The sequence below is a fragment of the Pteronotus mesoamericanus genome, unplaced genomic scaffold (genome assembly GCF_021234165.1).
Source record: "Pteronotus mesoamericanus isolate MK-2021 breed Mesoamerican mustached bat unplaced genomic scaffold, CSHL_Meso_final contig_94, whole genome shotgun sequence".
NCBI classification, from domain to species: domain Eukaryota; kingdom Metazoa; phylum Chordata; class Mammalia; order Chiroptera; family Mormoopidae; genus Pteronotus; species Pteronotus mesoamericanus.
This window is the reverse complement of record NW_026555285.1, coordinates 25,458,754-25,473,835: the sequence shown is the minus strand read 5'-3', so window position 1 is coordinate 25,473,835 and position 15,082 is coordinate 25,458,754. Positions and strand designations below refer to the sequence as shown.

General features: G+C 33.7%; 1 protein-coding gene across 2 annotated transcripts in view; it reads left to right on the top strand.

Moving 5' to 3' along the window:
* The window catches only part of KLHL1 (kelch like family member 1), a 340,901-nt gene that overhangs the window by 44,048 nt on the left and 281,771 nt on the right, over positions 1–15,082 (top strand). The window lies entirely within an intron of this gene.

Here is a 15,082-nt window from a genome sequence, read left to right as displayed (position 1 = left end):
CTTCTATTTCATATTACCCTCCCTTAAGTTTTTGTTCATATAATGTAGTTCCTAATATTTTAGCTTCATATTTTAAAAATTGATACAATTAATTTTAAGAGCACTTTAATTTTACAGAAAAATTGAGCAGAAAATGCAGAGAGCTCCCATAAACTTCCCAGCGCTTCTTTCTACCACCACTTCTCCAGTTTTCCCTGGTATGAACATTTTGCATCAGTGTGGCACATTTGGTACAACTAATGAACAAATATTCACACATTGTTCTTAACTAAAGTCTACCATCTGCAGTAGGATACTTTCTTTGTGTTGTGCCACTATATAGATTTTGCCAAATGCATAAAGTCATGTATGCACCATCCCATATCATATAAAATAGCTTCACTACCCTAAAAATATCCTGCATTCTACATATTTATTCCCCTCACCAGACCCTCAAAAATTGATTTTTTTTACAGTCTCTACAGTTCTGCCTTTTACAAAATTTCATATAGCTGGAATCATACAAAGGTCTTTAAAGACTGGCTTTCTTCATCTAGCAATATGCACTTGTTTCTTCCGTGTCCTTTTGTGACTTGATAACTCATTTTTATCACTAAATAATATTTTATTTTATGATGGATATGTCACTGTTTGTTTATCCAGTAACCAACTGAAGGACACCTTTGTTTCATCCAATTTTGGGAAATTAGGAATAAAGCTGCTATCTATAAATATTCATGTGCAGTTTTTGTATGCGCATTGGTTTTCACTACACTTGGTTAAATATCTAGAAACATAATTGCTATATCATATGGTAAGAATATGTTTACCCTTTAAAGAAACTGTTGAACTGTCTTCCTAAATGACTGCATTGGTTTGTATTTCCATGCAGAAGTGAATGATCATACCTGTTGGTCTACATCTTCACCAACATGCATTATTGCCAGTATTTTAGAATTTAGCAATTCTAATAGTTGTATAATGGTATACCATTGTTATTTTACTTTATAATTCCATAATGATATATGATATTGAACAAATTTTTCCATACTTATTTACCACCTGCATATCTTTCTTTCATGAGGTTTCTATTTGAAACCTTTTGCTTACTTTATTTCCTTCAATTTTGAGAGTTCTTACATATATAGGATACAGCTGTTTTATTAGACAGATGTTCAGAAAACTTTTCTCTAAGTCTGTGCCTTGTCTTTTCATTCTGTTAAGAGAATTTTTTGCAGAGCAGGGGTTTAATTTTAATGAAGTCCAACATCAATTTTTTCCCATGAATTTCTCTTTTGGTGTTGACCTGAGGTCATGTAAATTTTCTTGCCTGTTATCTTCTAGAAGTTTTACAGTATCATATTTTACTTTAGATGTATGATCCATTTTGATTGATTTTTCAGAAAGTGTAAGTTTAATATCGAAACACATTTTTTTGCATGTGCCTGAAAAAATTGGTTCCAGCACCAATTTTTGAAAAGACTGATCTTTCTCCATTGTATTGTTTTGCTCCTTTTTGAAAGATCAATTAACTATATCTGTGTGGGAGTATTACTGGACTCCCGATTCTGTTTCATTGGCCTGTTCTTTCAATAAAACCACACTTTCTTGATTTTTATAGCTTTTAGGGTAGATCATGAAGCAGTATCAGTCCTCGGACTTTGCTCTTCTTCAACAGTGCATTGATTATTCTGGGTCTTTCACTTTTCTGCATAAACTTTAGAGGTATTTTGTCATTTTCCATAAAGAAATTTGCTGAAATTTTAATTGGAATTTCATTGAATCTATCGATCAAATTGGGAAGAACAGGATTTTTTATGATATTGGATCTATCCGTGGATACAGAATATCCCTCCATTTATATAGAGCTTTGATTTTTTTTCATCAGGGTTTTATAGTTCTCCTCATATAGACTTCATACGTATTTAGTTAGGTTTTTACTTAAGCATTTTATTTTTTGATGCTTCCTAGTTCCAGATTTTTTTGTTGATTTCCTGGGTTACTTTCTAAATAACTGATAACGTCATTTGCAAAAACAAACAGTTGTATTATTTCCTTTCCAATATTTATTAATTCTATTTTGTTTCTTGTCCTTTTGTATTAGGTAGAACTTCCAGTATAATATTGAATAGGTGTGGTGAAAGGCCATATACTTTCCTTATTTCTGATCTTAAGGGGATACCATCTATTTTCTCATCATTATTGGTAGGATGTTAGCTATAGTTGTTTTTTTTCCTTGATAAATGTTTTTTATCAAGCTGAGGTAGTTCTCACCTTTTCCTAGTTTGTTGTGAGCTTTTATCATAAAGATATGTTGGATTTTGCCAAGTGCTTTTTCTGCATCAACTGGTAAAATTATGATTTTTGTTCTTCTTTAGCCTCGTGATGTGACAGATTTCATTAATTGATTTTTGAATGTTGATCCAGCTTTGCATGCCTGGAATAAGTTCCAGTTGGTTGTGGTATATAATTATTTTTCTAGATTGTTGTATTTGATTTGCTAATATTATGTTGAGGATTTTTGCATATTCACAAGAGACACTAGTCTGTAGATTCCCTTTCTTGTAATATATTTTCATTTGGCTTTAGATTATTGCCTCACAGAATAAGTTAGGAAGCACCTTCCCTTATTTCTGTGTTCTGGAACAGACTATAAATAACTAGCATTGTTTCTTCCTTAAAGATTCGTTGAATTCAGCAGTAAAAACATCTGGACATTGTGCTTCCTATTTTGAAGTGTTATTTATTTGATTCATTTCTTAAAGACTATTCAAATCATCTGTTTCTGCTGTGAGTTTGGTAGATTGTATCATACAACAAATTGATTTTTTTCATCTAAATTACCAAATTTGTGAGCATATTATTATTCAAATTATTTCTTAATTATTCTGTAAATGTCCATGGTTGCAGTAATTATGGTTCTTCTTTTGTTTTTGGAATTAATAATTTATGTCTTCTCTCTTTCTTGGTTAGCTTGGCTAGGGGTTTATCACTATTATTAAATCTTCTTGACAAATTAGATTTTGATTTCTTTGAGTTTTCTCTATTATTTTCCTATTCAATTATGGTGACTTCTGATATTCATGATTCTTTTTCTTCAACCTAGTTTGTATTTAATTTGTTCATATTTTTCTAGTTTCTGAGGCTAGAAGCATAGATCAATCATTTTATACCTTTTCCTTTAATATATACTTTCAATTCATTTGATTTTATTTTACTGCTTTTCATGCACCCAACATACATTAATAGGTTGTGTTTTCATTTTCCTTTATTTTAAAATATTTTTAAAGTCCTCTTGAAACTTCTTATTGATTCATATATTATTGGGAGATCTCTAAAATTTCCAGATAATTTGGAATTTTCTAGCTATCCTCTGTTATTAGATTTAATATCTAATATTAAAGTTGTAGTATTGTCTACAAACATACTTTGTATGATATCTGTTCTTTTAAATTTGTCAAGGTGAGTTTTATGGCCCAGAATCTCATCCATCTTGGTGAATGTTCCACATGAGCTTGAGAAGAATGGGTATTTGTTTATTGCTTGATGAAGAATTTTGTAAATGTCAGTTAGATCTAGTTCATGTATGGTACCATTTACTTCAACTACATCTATTTTTTATTTTCTTTATTGAATTTATTGGGGTGGCATTTTTTAATAAGGTTACATAGGTTTCAAATGTACAATTGTTTAATACAACATCTGTATATTGTATTGTGTATTCACCACCCAAAATCAAGTTTCCTTTCATCACCATTTATTCCCCATTTACCCTCCTCTACTCTTCCTGTGACTCCTTCACTCTGGTAATCCCCATACTATTATCTGTGTCTATGAGTTCTTTTTATTTTTTTTTATTTTTGCTTAATTCTTTCACCTTTTCCACCCAGCCCCCCAACCCCTCTCCAATCTGACAGCTATATTTCTGTACTCTGTATCTATGAATCTATTTTTATTTTGTTTGTTAGCTTATTTATTCATTAGATTCCACATATAAGTGAGATCTTATGGTTCTTGTCTTTCTCTGACTGGCTTATTTCACTTAGTATAATGTTCTCTAGGTCTATCCATACAGTTACAAAAGGTAAGATTTCCTGCTTTTTTATAGCAGAGTAGCATCCCATTGTTCAAATGTAACACAGACTTTTTTTTTTTTTTTTTTTACCTATTCATCTACTCATGGGCACTAGGGTTGCTTTCAAATTTTGGTTATTGTAAATAACACTAATGAACGTTGGGGTGCATACATTCTTTCAAATTAGAGTTTCTTCAAATAAGTTCCTGAAACTGGAATCACTGAGTTATGAGGCAGTTCCATTTTTAATTTTTTGAGGTTACTTCATACTGCTTTCCACATTGGCTACACAAATCTGCAACTCCACCAACAGTGCATGTGGTGATCCCTTTTCTTAACCTCCTCCCCAACACTTGTTTTTGTTGATTTATTGATGATAGCCATTGTGACAGGTGTAAGGTCATATCTCATTATAGTTTTAATTTTCGTTTCTCTGATGATTAGTGAAATTGAGCATCTTTTCACATTTCTGTTGGCCATCTGGTTGTTCTTTCTGGAGAAGTGTCTATTAAGTCCTCTGCCCATTTTTTTTAAGTTGAATGGATAGTTTGTTTTGTGTTTTGGTGTTGAGTTTTATGTTCTTTATACATTTTGGATATTAACTCTTTATCAGCTATATCATTGTGAATATGTACACAAATTCAGTGGGTTGTCATTTAATTTTGATAATGGCTTCTTTTGCTGCGTAAAAATTTTTTTAGTTTGATGTAGTCACATTTGTTTATTTTTTCTTTTGTTTCTCTTGTTTGAGGAGGCATATAAGAAAATATATTGCTATAAGAAATGTCCAAGATTTTACTACTAGTTTTTTTTAGTGTTTTTATAGTTTCAAGTCTAATAATTAACTCTAATCCACTATGACTTTATTTTTGTCTATAGTGTAAGAAGGTTTAGTTTCATATTTTTGCATGTATCTGTACAGTTTTCTGAACACCATTTATTGAATGGGCTATCTTCATCCTATTTGTATGGTCTTGCCTCCTCTGTCAAATATTAATTGACCATAAAAGCATAGATTTATTTCTGGGTTCTCTATTCTGTTCCAGTGATCTATATGCCTGTTTTTATGCCAGTACCATGCTATTTTGATTAATACAGCCTTGTATTATAATTTGATGTCAAGTAGCATCATTCCTTCGACTTTGTTCTTCTTTCTGCAGATTGCTGTGGCTATTTTGGGTCTTTTGTGGTTCCATTTCTGTGAAATACTTCATTGATATCTTGATAGTAATTGCATTGAATTTATATATTGCTTTGGGCAGTATGGACACTTTAAGAATGTTAATTCTTCCTATCAATGAACATAGTATGTGTGTGTTTCCAGTTATATCTGTCTTTTTTTATTTCTTTTTTAGTGTCTTATAATTTTCTGAATATGCATCTTTTATATCCTTGGGCTAAATTTATTCCTAGGTATTTTATTTGTAGGTGACATTATACTGTAAATAGAGAACCCTAAATATTCTACAAAAAAACTACTAGAATTCATAAATGAATTCAGTAAAGTAGCAGGATATAACATAAATATCCAGTAATCAGTTGCATTTTATACACCAATAATAAGCTTTCAAAATGGAAACAAGGAAAAAAAAATCTTACTTATAATTTCATACAAAACAAGTTCAACTACATCTTTACTGATTTATTTATTTATTTATTTATTGACTATTGTATCTGTCCTCTATTGATAAGGGAGTGTTGAACTCACCAAATAAAGTAGTAGATTCATCTATTTCTCTTTGATGTTGTATCAGTTTATTGTTTCACATATTTTGACAGTCTGTTATGAGGTATGTAGATATTAAGGATTATTGTATCTTCTTAAAGAATTTACTACTTTATCATTATGTAATGCTGTTTCATATAATTTTCATTGCTCTGAAGTCTACTTTACCTGAAAACAATACAGTATTATTCTGAGCAGTGTTAGCTTGACATGTCTTTGTTTCTTTAATTCTAACATGTATCTTTACATTTAAAGTAGGTTTTTTTGTAGACAATATATAAATAGATCTTATTTTTGTAGACAATATATAAATAGATCTTATTTTCTCCTACTCTGCGAGTCTCTGTATTCTAATTGTTTTATTTAGATCATTCACATTTATATTATACACTGTTTTCTATGTGTTGCCATAATTCTTTTTTTTTTTTTTTTTACTTTCCTTATCCTCTTTTACTTTTTGCTTGAGAATCTTACCTCCATTTCATCTAACTCTTTTTCTGGAGAATTCTCTTATTCTTTCATTTGGGGCCTGTTTCTTTGTCTTCTTATGTGGTGCTTTTTTATATTTGTATCTGTATATTAGGTAGATATGCAAAGACCCTGGTATAGACCTTTGTCAGATGCCACCTGTGACTGTCCCTGGACAACCTGTTTGGAGTATCAGTGATCCATAGCATGTGGTTCCCTCTGGTAGTCTGCTTGTATACAGAAAGAACAAGGTTGCACATCAAGACTGACTTTTACCCACAATGGGCCCAGGGGAGGGTTACCTTAAGTCTCAGAGCTCCCTGAGACCTGCCTTAGGTGTTAAACTTAATCAATGATATAGCCTCATGCTGTACTCAGCAGCCTGGCTTAAGCTTCACTGAGTGAGGCAGACTAAATCCTGTCAGATGGTGCTTTTGGTTCCCCTCAGGCTGATGTCACTCAGAGAGGAGTGCTCTGCCTGAGAAAGATGGCTTCTGCAGTATAGGGGATGACTTAGCACAGGGATTCTGTGAACAGCTGAGTAGCTGTTCCTTCAGTACCCTCTTCAGATCCACCAAACCCAGACCCTTCTCATGCTTCTCTAGTGCACTCTGCCCTCCCTCTGCTTGAGCCCAAGGTAAGTGGCTACAAATGATATTTTGTGCATTGAACCTTTAAGAGGCTCTCTGCATCTCCAGATTTCTCTCCCTGGGAGACAGACACCCTGCCAATTTTCACAGCTGTTATCCAGATGTTATCTGGGTTCTTTTCCCATTTCTGGTGCTGTATGCTGGGGAGCCTGGTTGGGGTTTAGATCCCACATTTCTCAGGGAGAACCTCCCAAGCTATTGAAATACCCCATTGAACATCAGCTGCCGCTTGTGGGAGCCCAGCCAGCCCTCTCATTCCTCCTTTACAATAACTACCAGTCTCATTGTGGTGAAATTGTTCCTCCTGTCTGTCCTTGGTTATAAGGCTTCTCTTCAGCTAGTGTTCAGTTGGTTATTAAGGATGATTTCTCTACAGTTTAGTTGTAATTCCAGATTGGTCCTGGCAGGAGGTTAGTGTAGCATCCACTTACTGCTCTGTCATCTTGGATTCTACAAAGAAACCACTAAAACTGATAAATGAATTCAGCAAAGTAGCAGGATACAAAATTGATATCCAGACATTGGTTGCATTTTTATATGCCAATAACAAATTAACAGAAAAGTAAATTAAGAAAACAATCCTATTCACAATTGCTACAAAAACAATAAAATACCTAGGAATAATGTTAACCAAAGATGTAAAAGACATGTACTCTGAAAATTATAAAACACTGAAGAAAGACATGAAAAGAAGAAAATTGAAGAAGATATAAATAAGTGGAAGCACATAATGTATTCATGGATAGGAAGAATTAATATCATTAAAATGATGATACTACTCAAAGCAATCTATAGATTCAGTGTAATTCTTATCAAGATTCTAATGACATATTTCACAGAACTAAAACAAATATTTCAAAATTTTATATGGATCCACAAAAGACCCAACATAGCAATAGTGATCCTGAAAAAGTAGAACAAAGTTAGAGGAATCATGCGACCTAATATGAAACTATATTATAAGGTCATAGTAATCACAACACCATGGCACTGGCATAAAAACAGACACATAGATCAATGGAACCAAATAGAAAGCCCATAAATAAAACCACAGCTTTTAATCAATTAATATTATACAGAGGAAACAAGCACATACAATAGGCTAAAGATAGTTGATTCAATAAACAGTGTTGGGAAAATTGGACAGATAAGTGTAGAAAAATGAAACTAGACAACCTTCTTACACCATACACAAGAATAAATTCAAAATGGATTAAATACATAAATGTTAGACCTAAATCCATAAAAATTCTAGAAGAAAACACAGGCAACAAAATTTCAGGCATAGCTTATAGCAATATTTTATCAACTCCCCAGACAAGGAAAACAAAAGCAAAAATTACAAATGGAACTACATCAAGCTAAAAAGTCTTTGCACAGCAAAGGAGAACATCAACAAATTAAAAAGTTAACCCATAGAATGGGGGAACATATTTGCCAATATATCTGATAAGGGGTTAATATTGAAACTTTATAAAGAATTTTCAAACTCAACACCAAAAAAAAAAAAAAAAAACCAACAAACCCCAAACAATCCAATTAAAATATGGGCAAAGGACCTGAATAGACATTTCTCCAAAGAAGACATACAAATGGCCAACAGACATATGAAAAGATGCTCAATGCCAGTAATCTTTACAGAAATGCAAATTAAAACCACAATGAGACACCATCTCACACCTTTCAGAATGGCTATTATCAATAAATCAATAAAAAAAACAAGTGCTAACAAGGATGTGGATAAAGGAGAACCCTTTGGCACTGTTGGTGCGAATGCAGATGGGTGCAGCCACATTGGAAAGTAGTATGGAGATATCTCAAACAATTAAAAACTGATCTGCCTTTGACCCAGCAATTCCACTTCTAGGAATATGTCTGAAGGAAGTCAAAACACTAATTCAAAAGAACATAAGCACCCCTGTGTTCATTGCAGTGTTATTTACAGTCACCAAGACATGAGAGTAGCCCATGTGTCCATCATTAGGTGAGTGGATAAAACAATTATGGGGCATTTACACAATGGAATACTACTTGGCCATAAAAAAGAAGAAAATTTTACCCTTTGCTAAGTGTGGATGGACTCAGAGAACATTGTGCTAAGTGAAATAAGCCAGTCAAAAAAATCAAATTTCATATTATTTCATCATATATCTAATGAATAAACTGAACTAAGAAAAGAAATGTGGACATACTCATAGATGGAGTACAGGATGACAGCTAGGGCAAGGAAAGGTTCGGGGTGGAGAGATTGAGCAAAGAGTAAAAAGGACTCATGGACATGAGCAACAGTGTGTTAATTGCTGTGAGGAAAGGGGTGTAAGGTGACTAAATAGTAATGGAAAAAACACAATAAAGTTTAAATCAAACAGAAGTATTTAAAAACTAACATAAAAAAGAGAACCTTACATGATTCATTTTTCTCTCTTCTATCAGCACACTGATTATACTTCTATTTTAAATGATTGAGGGAGGGAGGTGGGGGTGGGTAGGGCAAGGAAAAGTCGTGGCAGGTAAATGGAGACAAAAGTATTTGAACAATAAAAATAAAAATAATTGCATATGAAAAAATTACAAATTTAGTTATTGCCTTACAATTTGAAGTATATAGTTAAGAATAATATGAATTTACTTTCAAATAGCACTACAGTTTTACAGGTAGTGCAAGTGTCTTATGGCAGAGTATTCCCTGTTCCTCCTTCCATTTGCTTATAACAGCACCATCATCTATTTCATTTACCCACATGCTATAACCACCAAATACATCATTGCTATTATTTGAAATGAATTGTAAATCAATTAAGAATAAGAAAAATAAAAAAGTTATGTATTACCTTTACTTATTCCTTCTTTTTTAAAATTTGTTTATTGATTTTTAGTGACCAAGGAAGGGGATAAGATATAGAAAGAAACATCATTGTAAAAGGGAAATATCAATTGGCTGCCTCCTTTATGTGCCCCACTGGGAATTGAACCTGCAACATAGGTATGTACCCTGATAGAGAATTGAACACCCAGCCTTTTAGCATAGCGGATGATGTTCCAGCCAACTGAGCCACACTGGCCGGAGCCACATATTCATTCTTTAATATTCTTCCTTTATTTTTGTACATCAGAGTTTTTTACCTATATCATTTTTCTTCTCTCTGAATAACTTTTTAATATATTTCTCACCAGGCAGGTCTACTGGTGACAATTGTCTCTATTTTCATTTGTCTGAAAATTTCTTTATTTCTCCCTCATATTTGAAAGATAAATTTCCCTGGAAAAACATTAGTTTGGTGTTTTTTATTTTTTTACATTTTAAATATTGTGCTCACTCTCTTCTTGCTTGCAATGAAAATTTTCTGAAGAGAAATTTGATATAATTTTACCTTGTTCTGTAGGCATGTTATTTCCCTTTTCTTCCTGGCTTCTTTAAAGACTTTGTCATTGATTTTGTGCAGTTAAGTATGATAGCACTAGATTTTGAATTTCTAGAATATATTCTGCTTAGTGTTCTCTGCTCTTTCTGGATTTGTAGTTTGATATCTGCCATTGGCTTTGGAAGATTCTCAGCCATTATTACTTCAACTATTACTTCTTTTACTCTGCCTTCTCCTTATTTCACTTCTTCTCTTCCTCTTTCTTGTGGGATTTACATTACACATGCTACACTTTTTTTACTTGTCCCACAGTTCTTGTTTCATAGTTTTCTTTTTTATCCTTTGCACTTTGGTTTTGGAAGTTAATATTGCCATATCTTGAAAGTCACTAGTCATTTCCTCAGTTGTGTCTGGTCCAAGAAAAGCATTCTTCGTTTATGTTACAATATTTCTGAATCTTACATTTCTTTTTGTTTCTTGCTTAGTAAGTTTTCACTTCTTTGCTTACATTACCTACCTCTTCTTGCATATTGTCTAATTTTACATTTAGAGTCTTTGTTGCATTCTATTTAGCATATTACTTTTCCCATCTGGGTCCTTAGCAGAGTTACTTTAAACTCCCAGTTTGATAATTCCAAAATATGTGCCATATCTGAGTCTAGTTTTGATGCTTGCTCTCTTGCTTCATATTATCTTTTTGGCCCTTTTAGCATGTCTTGCAATTACTTGTTGAAAGCCATACATGAAGAATCAAATAAAAGGAAATGAGCTTTTATGATTGGCTAGAATTTAGGCTGTTTACTGCTTGCTGAAGTTGTGGTGTCAGAAGCTAAAATTTCTGATGTCCTTGTTTAGTCTCCCCTATACTCTTTGGGTATCCCTAGTGACCCTTTAAAAAGCATCTCAGTCTTATAGTTCTTTTAGCTGTAACCCCCTCCTATTAGACAGTAGCATGATTGATGTGGCGGTACACTGTGTGGGATTGTGGGAGCGCTCTGTAGCTCTATGATTAGGTCTGCCTTTTAGTGAGCCCGAGTTGGGTATCTCCTTTTCTGTTTTGATAAAATCTCAGTTCTCAGTAGGTTAGGTTCTGGTACAATAGTTTAATAGTTTCCCTTAAGATCAGATCTTTTTAAAGAGAACAGAGAGTTTTGAGGGTACTTCAAAAGAATCACTTTTTATCCTTTGGCCTGCTATAAACAACAGGGAATTTTTCTCAGATCCTCACAGTAAGCCTCTTGGTAGAGGGCTCTTGAAGTTAAAATTCAGGAAAAACATGAACCTCTCCTAAGATTGGGTCTCCAGAACATTTAACTCTCAAGCTAAGTTCTGAATAATTTGAACTGAAAGTCGAAAGTCTTTTTTACTTAGAGAAAAAAATTAAACTGAGAGTAGTAGCAAACAAATTAATCTATTCAATTATTTACAGAAATTTATCAATTTTTATATCAGAATTTATAAAAAATCATAGGCTAGTTAGTTTTTTCATCGATGAGCAGCCATAACTTTGCTATTTCCACTCACAAAATAGTCACATTTTTACACACTAGAGAAAATGCATACCCACTGTAGGTAATAACCCCAAATACAATATTGGACATTCCTCGTAGGTGAGATGATATTTGTGCAACTTAACTTGGGGTCTAAAATTCAAATAGTATATACCACCATAAAAATATAAAACTTTTAAAACAATTAGCTACATTCAGTACAATAGGCCTTACTTCCAGAAGAGCTTAATGATCTTTATAAAATAATCATGATTATTTTATGTCATTGTAAATAAAAAATAACAGTATTATTATTTACATCATTTGAAACGTCAATGGTCATAACCTAAGTGAGCAACATATGGTTTAACATGACTAAGAAAATGTTTGAAGAAAGAACAGTATATTCTGTTGAAAGTAAAACTCTGACAGATACCGAGTTCGTAAATAAAAAGCATATACAAAACTTATTTATGCTTTATGTCTTATATTAAGTTTAAAAGTTGATATGTGTTTATGCTACTTTTAAAACACATTTTAATATTACTTGAAATAATAATAAGTAAAAACATATAATCTTCATGAGTCATAACTAACAAAATATCAATGCCAACAGTTAAATTGAACATATAGTGAAATAAGCCAGAAAGGGAGAACAAATTCTGCATGTGTCACATATGTAGAATCTTAAAAAAGAGTCAAACTCACAGTAATAGGGAGTTGAAAGTGGGTCCAAAAGCTGGAAGATAGGGGAAATAGGAGGAGATTCATAAAAATATGCAAACTTTCAGCTATAAGTTGAATAAGACCTGTGGATACAGTGTAAATCATGGTGACTATACTTAATAACACTATGTTACATAATTGAAATTTATTAAGTAGAATTTAAATGTTCTCAGAAAAAATAAAATAAATATATGAGGTAATGGATGTGTTAATCAACTAGACTTGGGGAATCTTTTCAAAATATATATGTATTATCAATCACATTACCACAATGTAAAATTTAAATGTTATAATTTTATTTGTCAATTATCCCTTGAAGAAGCTAAAAAATTAAAAAGATTAACAAAAGAAACAACATGCAAAAACTATCAGGAAAAAAATAAAGTTAGATACATACCTCAAAATATTAATTTAAAATTAGTTTGGTTTTCATATGATTGCACAAACACCAAACTGATCCTTAGGAAAACAAACCATTATTTACATTAAAAATAACTTTTTTAATTTACATTAAAAATAACTTTCAAAGTTAACAGAGTACTTAAACCTGTCAACCACTTCCCCATAAAGTTAACTAGGTAGTGTTATCAATGCGTCTGAGCTGGTCTGAATGTTCTAGAGTGTTGATGTATCTGTGCTTGTCATTGTGCAGGCTTGTCAGTGTTTCTGGGATGTTCCCTCTTACTAGACTTCTTGGGGTGGCACTTGTACTTCCTCCTCTTTCTTCTGTACCTCCTTCTAGCTGTGAATAAAATTTGTTTCATCGGTTGGACATGTTACCTGAGGACAGTGATGGTTATGGCAGAGGCAGTGAGAGAGGACAACAGCTCTCACTGGCTCTTATGACAATCCTAGATTACACACTTCTTGGAAAGCCCCACTCTTTGGTATTTCTCTCCAAGACCTGTGGCATCTACAGCCTCCTAAATTTTTTTGTGTGTAGGAATCAGTCATCCCTGTCCTTGCCCCAACAGTGCCTGTTCTTTTTCCATCCTGTAAAAAGGAATGTCATTGGAATGATCTGCCCATATTGGATCACAGCATGGGCAGCAGGTGATCTGAATGGCAGCTTATCCCTCATACCCTACAAGCTCCCCAGGCAGGCCTCATGTTCCTGGACAACCACTTGGTGGCTGTGTAACATTAGACAAGTCCCTCACCTTTTCATAATCATAATATTCTACCAATTATGCAGAGAGTAAATTTAAATAAATGTAACATAAAAACAGGAAAAAATGATACTTAATTACAAGGTCTTTTGAAAATTAAATTGTATTTATACAGTGTATGACATAAGATAAACACTGAATAGAAGATACTTTTTACATGTCACCTTTTTCTTTCTTAAGTATAATGTGGAAATGCTTGGGCATGCTTTCCTAGGATTGATGAGAGTATTTTTATACAGACATTGAATACTTGTGCAACCACTGTATTGCACTGTATGCACTGTATGACCATGCAAAGACATGTTACTCTGCTGAGACAGATCATAAGCTGAATCTTAACAGAACTGGAATGTGAGAATGGCGAGGGCAGAGACTTCATTTTCTTAATTCTTATATTCAGTGTTCAGTTGAATGCCTAGAAAATGTTCATTATTTTTTAAAGTAAACACTGAAATCTATGCTGTTGGTAAATGTGAATCTGAAAGAGGGACACCATGTTTAGGCAAGTAGACATATAGATTAGAATGTTTTCATTAAATTTATTGAGGTGACATCAGTAAATACTGTTAGCAGATGGTAATTCAGTCTTTAGTGTGTGGGTTCTTGACTTTGCAGAGGGAAGATTTCACAACACAGGTCCAAATGACTGTGAGGGTACATTTATTAAAGCTGGAGGCAGACGAGGAGAATCAAGATGGCAGAGGAGCGAGTGGAAGTTATCTCCTCCCAGGACCAACCTAGAATTACAACTGAATTGTGGAGAAATCACGTGGAACAAACAACTGAACAATAGCGAGAGTGGAACCTTATAATGTTGGACAGACAGAAGAATCAGCTTTACCACAACCTAACTGGTAAGGAGTGCAGTAGAGACTCAAGAAGACAGGTGGGGCACCCATGGGCAGCAACACCAGAAGGATATTGAAACAATCAGTGGGATCCTCCTGAGAAGAGTGGGGTCTAAACCAAAAGCAGGGATCTCCAGCCTACAGCACCAGAGGCCAAAAAGTACACAGATAACAGCCAGCTGTGAAAAGCGGTAGCCAGCGGGATCCTGGTGCTGACTCATCCCTCATGTGGCAGCAGCCATCTTGCTCAGGCAGACCACTCTTCTCAGTGGCAGCAGCATGAGAGGACACAATAGCCACGCCCACAGGAGGGACTCTGCCTGAGTGCCATCTCTCAGCCTGACTGCTGTGTGCAGAGTGACTAGATTAACAGCTGAAGAAGACAGCCACAGGCAGTAGATTACTGGAAGTCTCAAACAGGCTATCTAAGGTCAGACAGGGTCATTATCTGACATCATCAGAAGCAGATCCAGAAAGAAAAAACCGCGATCTCCTACCATAGAAGTTCACACCACAAAGTCAGGAAATCAAGACAGATCAATTTAAGAAGGAGAAGCAAAAAAGAAGTCTCACAAATAATGGGAAGGCA